Source organism: Micromesistius poutassou (genome assembly GCF_964030765.1).
Source record: "Micromesistius poutassou genome assembly, chromosome: 18".
NCBI lineage: Eukaryota > Metazoa > Chordata > Actinopteri > Gadiformes > Gadidae > Micromesistius > Micromesistius poutassou.
This window is the reverse complement of record NC_140288.1, coordinates 11722057-11728700: the sequence shown is the minus strand read 5'-3', so window position 1 is coordinate 11728700 and position 6644 is coordinate 11722057.

Here is a 6644-nt window from a genome sequence, read left to right as displayed (position 1 = left end):
TCGGATTAAGGTTCATAAATTGGCTCTTTTATATAAGGAGGCCTATAGCTTACACAACGTAATGGACAGCGTGTGTGAAACTTTTATTTGCATTTTTCTTTTTTTTACTGAATGCTGAAAAGAATTGCTATTTTACAGCTTCAACTCACAACTCACCGAACCGACAAACCATGTTATTTTTTTGCACATTTCACTATCCTGTCAGTGTATTGTTTTTAAACACGTCTTATATATATATATATATATATATATATATATATATATATATATATAATACTTAATTAATATTTTTATGCATTTGAACTACATGCACTGTGTTATGCCTAACTTTATAGGCCTACACTATATGATTATTTTAAAGACATAAAGGCTTCATAGTGCACAAGCCTACTATACAATATACATACAAGGGTTGGCCAAGTGGTTCCATAATCTATGGGTTTTATACACTCTCTCAGGGTAGATGAAACTGTCAGGGTAGTTTCAGCGCTCGAGGGCGAAGATTATTTTGTTTTGAAAGCCACACACATGCTGCTCCTTATGTTACACCACTGCCAAATGGAGCCCTGCCAAAAGTTGTAAGGTCTGTTGCTCAAGGTGTGTAGTGTGGGAACCAACCACTGACAGGGACGCAGGGAGAGAGAGAGAGAGAGAGAGAGAGAGAGAGAGAGAGAGAGAGAGAGAGAGAGAGAGAGGGAGAGGGAGAGGGAGAGGGAGAGAGAGGGAGAGAGAGAGAGAGAGAGAGAGAGAGAGAGAGAGAGAGAGAGAGAGAGAAGACAGAAAGAAAGTTGGGATTAATTAATTAATTAATTAATTAAACGAAAGAAAATAAAAATATGAAATTAATTAATCAATAAAGGGGAAAAAATTAAAGAAAGAAGGGAAAAAAAGATGAAGCTGTAAAGATAGAATGCGTGAGAACCGAGTGTGTGCATGAGTGTCAAAAGACACATCTGGTTTGGAATTAACATCCTTACTAAACACACGGAGGTGTGAGCCAGCAGCTGGCCCTGTGTGACCAGAGCCTCTTCCAACACATCCTTTGCTGTGAAGCTTGGTTTTGTTCGCTGGGGTGTCAGGAAATATTTGAACTGTGTTGACAACGTAGCTAAAAATAAACGTTAAGAGTTAATTGTAAAAAAGGGGTAACATTTTTATCAAAGAGAAAAAGAGAAGTTGTCACCTTGCAGCAGCGCTGAGGTGAGCCCGGAGCAGGGCCACGCTCCAGTGGGGAGGTGAGAGACACTGGAGGGCACAGGCAGTAGCGCCCCCCCCCCCCTAAGCCCCCTAAGGCCCATCATTACTATAGATAATAACTCAGAGCTTGCGGTGTCTAAGTGTCTTGAGAAAATGATGTCTTATGGAAATTTCCAGGACACTGGCAGCTTATGTCAAGAAGAAACCCCTGCTTAATAGATTCACAAAGTTAAGAAAAGGGCAGCTAGTATTTTGTTGTAACCGTCAGTTAATGGGTCGGTTATTGCACGAAAAAGGTCACTTCAAAGTAATGAGGTCTAAAGATGTCATTGAAGCATCATTGGCCTTGAGAACTGCAGGTCCTCCCAGTGGGACATTGGGGGGGGGGGGCAATGGCAGTGGGACATTGGGGGGGAGCCAATGGCAGTTGGCTCTCAGACTTCCTTCCTTCCCTCGCTGCAGAAATAGAGCGGAGCGGAAGCTATTTAAAAAACAATAACAAACAAAATGGTTTTCCATAAACTATGATGTCATCCTACTATATTTATATTGGGGGCTATTGACGATGTAATCAACATACTGAAAAGCAACCTCACACGGTAGTCTACTATTAGGAAATCGTGTTTATGAATAATGGAAAAGAGTGGAAGGTTTGCAGTTCCATTGAAAGAAGTGATAGTGATTTCTTCACTATTTGATATGCTTCCTTTAACATATTTTAGAAACCTTCTTTTGGGATGAATTAGATTGGCTTCACAAGCAGCAAAATTATTTCTTTATCAAAAACATTATAATATCATAACCTAATAATACACCATCAACCCAATGTAATTTATTTTGTTATAATGAACTTTCTTAACCCTGTAAGGCATAGAAAACAATTTAGATGTGTTGTCACAGGCCTCTGATGAAGGAATTGAAATGTTTTCTAAATATTTACTTTATAGTAAGCTTTTAGGCAAAAGTTGTAATATTGCAAAGTTAATCCGAGCTGGGAGCTGAATTTCTGTATTTGTACTCACATGGCCAGAACAAATATAAAGTTCAGTTCAGTTTTTGGGTTGATTACTTATTTAGCCCCATAACAGTATATAACATGAATAATATAATCACACAACAGTCTCACATATTCTTTAATTCCATCCCAGTCTCAGTGTTCAGCCATGTTATTTGTAATATAGTCCCACAAACAGTTTTTTACCTCAGAAAAGCAAAGACAAACATTAGTCGCTGCATAAGGTGGTGGGGAATCCTTTAGTGTAGTATCTGGCATGTGGTTGAATAGGTCAGAGCCTACATCCTGTGTGTGTGGGGGGGTACAGATGTCCTCTTAGCTGGGACCCTGTTTGTTCAACTCCCATCACCTGAAGACTCTCATTCAGAGGCTCCTTGATGGGCCTTCTGTGTTGCTTGGCGCCCGTTGCCTGAAGATGGCCAGCCTCTCTTTGGTGTGCTGAGAGTTCAGCAGGATGAGAGAGGATGCTGATTGGCCTGAAACAGTCTCCTGTTCTGTCTTTCCTAGACATCCTGAGCTTTGCCAGAATCATGAATCTTGTCTTTTGGCAAAAACTTCTGTAAGTACTCCAGTGGTGGGACGAGGGAAACAGCCTTAGAGGTGATATCAGGTCCAGAAGAATCAGTATTGGGACTGATCAAAGCCTTCTTCAGCCAGCTATACCTGTGGGCAGAGTGTGTTGATCTGGTTGGGTGGTCACATTGGGTGGTTGGTTCTCTTCTTCCACTTTGAAATCTTCCTCTGCCTCTTCATCAGTGTCAGAGGCGGTCTTCACATAGAAGCATAGGTAGGCGGCCGCTTGGGGCCCCCATAGTAGGGGCCCCCAACCAACCTCAACCAACTTTTTTTTTTTTAAGTTGACAAAGAGACGAAGCAAGACGAGTCTAAACGCGAAAACAAAATAAAGGGTTAGGAAATAAAGTTACCCAAGCGGCTCAAATAAAAGAAAAAAGCGAAAAGATGCCGATAAGTATTAATTTTTATAATTTGGCAACGCTGACAAAGATGACACACTTTTTTACGGCTACTGTCGGGGATACAGACAGGAACAACAACGTCCAGAGCGTTGAACATGCAAATGAATTCGTAATCCTATTTACACATTCCACTAGAATCAAACAACACAGTCTGGCCCAGGCTATTATGCCCCGTCCTTATCATACCAAATGAATACATGCATGTCCCCAGACCACTGGCCCATTCACACCTGGCCCATTCACACCTGGCCCATTCACACCTGGCCCGAGCAATTCCCTTCCAGCATCAATTTGGACCCAGGTTTAGTTAAAAGTAGTTGACTGATACAGTTCAAATACTGCAATCAGAAAGAAAGCATTGATTTATTCAACTCTGGTCTAAACATAACATTTAAACATTCACAAAACATTTAGAATTGAGTTAATAATAATGATAATAATCATCAAAGACATTATACCATGTAATGGCTAAGCTGCACAAACTGTTCTGACCTCCGCTCTCACCCAGGGGTGTGATACTGCAGCAGACCTAACGAGCTCTAAATCTAATTTGGTGAATGTCTTCCACAATAACTAAAAATATGAAAAATATAAAAATATTAATATTTACATTTTCTAGGACCCATTGACTATGGAAATGTGGTTAAAAAAATGCAATGGAGGGCCTTTTATCTCATTCCACCATCAGGCCACTTGGCTGGTACTTTATTATCCGGTCCCAAAGGGTCAGTACACAGAACATAACATTTACCCCGCCATTCTTACCTTAGTCACCTAGAGGCCATCTTCGTTCTGAATAGGTGATCTAAGGCCCTTTACAGGCCATCTGGATCAGATCAGAGATCAGCTGCTCCAATTATCACCTCTGCTTATCAGAGCCCTTGTGCACATCTCTCACCCATCTGCATCTAATGTGGAACATGTCCGGGCCCCTCAGACCCTGTGGGCCTCTCGGACCCTGTGGGCCCCTCAGACCCTGTGTGGCAAGCAGATGAGGGCCCTACGAGCAGGGCCGGCCCAAGCCTTTTGGGGGCCCTAAGCAGAATTTGTTTGAGTCATCTGTGCTTGATTATTATTGACACAAACGGCACACCATGTCACATTATAAATTGCATTAATACAGGAATGGATTGTGAACTACTGTTCCCCTGGGCAAAGAAGCATAATGACCCCCCTCCTCCAATTTGTGCAAAAATGGAAAAACCCCCCCAAAAAAGTTTGAATTTGGTAGATGTGGTTTCCTGTATTCTGGTGCATCTTGGGGATGGCCAGCTGGAGATGGGCAATACCTTAATTTGTTCAGATTCATAGCCTATGACCTGACTTGCAGGGCCCACAAGTGAACGGATATAGCACTGGGTTTAGTTACCCCAAACCACAAGCCTACTTTAAAGGCCTAGCCTATATTTTGATCCATATTTGATTAGATACATTCAGGGTTCCACACAGACATTGTGGCATAGGCAGAATTTCATGATTTAGAGGGCTTTTAGATATATCATATCACATAGTGTGTGATATTTTCCTGAGGGGCCCCATTCAGACATCAACCCATAACCCATTTTGTATGATTAAGGAAGCCCTATTAAGACATATCACATTCTGTATTTGATCTGGGGCCCCACTGAGAGGGTCATCCACCCCTGTATTAATATAGTTGTTATTTACCCCAAACCAGCGTTTTTTTTAACCTCAGTGGCCAGGGGGCCCCAAGCAGCCGCTTAGTTCACGTATGCTTTGGGCTGGCCCTGCCTACCAGCATCACACACCATCTAAAGGGGAACATGTCCCTCTGCGTGGAGGGGCCTCACATCAAGAGAACAGTGAGCAATGGGTGGGATCATCTTTAGCTTCACTCTAGAAGAAGGTATTTCCCTCTGTATTTGTTATGAACATCAGGAGCCAAACTGAAGACTTGTGCGCTGATAACAGCACGGCACGGCACATTTGTTATTTTTGGTGGATGATTGTTTTTGAGTTTCACTGTCAAAAACCTGTATTGTCAGTGTATAAATAGAATTCACTATTTGTGTGGTCTATGTCATTTAACTACTACATTTGTAGATCAGATTACGAAAAACAAAAGTCAAATGGAAGTTTGTACAACCTAATTGCATCATCTACAGAGAGACGTTCCCTGGAATACTGTTAGTATTCTGAATGACTCTTTTTCAATAGCCTTCCCTAATCCCCCGGTAGCCTGAAAGCCCCTCTGTTGGTCCTTCTCCAATCATCAATCACCAATAGAGCCAGTGGGGATAACAAAGCCGGCCATGCTTTGTCTTTGGCCCTGATCCACTAACACAACTGGGCCCACCACCACTTTCTCTACTGGAAACATCTCAGTTGTCACCACTGTATGTATAGGGGAGCCCTTAGCCCTACTGAGTCCTCTGTATGCATGTCCAATGTTTTCGTAGGTACATACACGGCAAAAATTGGTGTTGAAATTTCAGGGTTAAACATTTCTGAGTTGTTTTTCACTCCCAGAGTGTAATTTTAACACATTCTGATTTAAATGGTGTTCAGTGTTGGAGTTATGTGACAGAGTTGATCACATCAGTGTTAACCCAACTCCGCAGAGATGTAATTAGGTTCCGCCCATGCATTTCACTTCTACGGTTGGCGAATGTGTTTTTCGTAGGCGCCTTCATTCATATCTTGTCTACAGCCGCTCTGCCGCTTCGCATTTACTTAGATGAAAAAGTATGTCAACTTCGCCTTCACGCCATGACTCTTGCCATGCAATCCTGAACAAATTTCTCAAAGGGAGACAAATTAAAGCCAATTCTAATTCACCAAACAGCTGTAATGTTAGAGATTGTGAGATCCCCAAAATTGACATTATGGCTACAATCAAGACGAAATTGTGGGGCTATCGTTTGCCTTTGTTATCTTGGTTGATTCATTTGTTTGCTCTTTTGTTTGATCAATTACGCAATTAGGCCTACTATAATTCCATTATGTAGAAATAATTTATATATTTAAGAATTATTCTAATGTGCTTGGCTTAGACATAGGCTATTTGAATTGTGGCAATAGAAATGCGTTTGACTAACGGTAGTTTAATATAGGCCTACATTACAATTTAAGTTAAAAAAAAGTTGGACTTTTTGGATTGGATCAGGGACTTAACCAACGTGATTGGATAATCTCCGGCTATCCCCTCATTAATATTCATGATTTTCCCGGATTCTGTCTACGAAAAGCACATTCGCTTAAGGGTGGAGACAGAGACTGCACCATTTTACAGAGAATTTTGATGACCATCATTCATGCATTCCAAGTTTTACAAACTGTGAAAAGATTTCTATTAAAAATGTCTGAGCTTAAATTTGATAAACCTTTTGATAGTCAAAGCTCATACAATGTTTCAGATGAAAGTTTGTATATTATACCTTCGTTCACAATGTTGTAATTCAACTGACTGCAAGGAAGAAAAAGCACAAATAAAT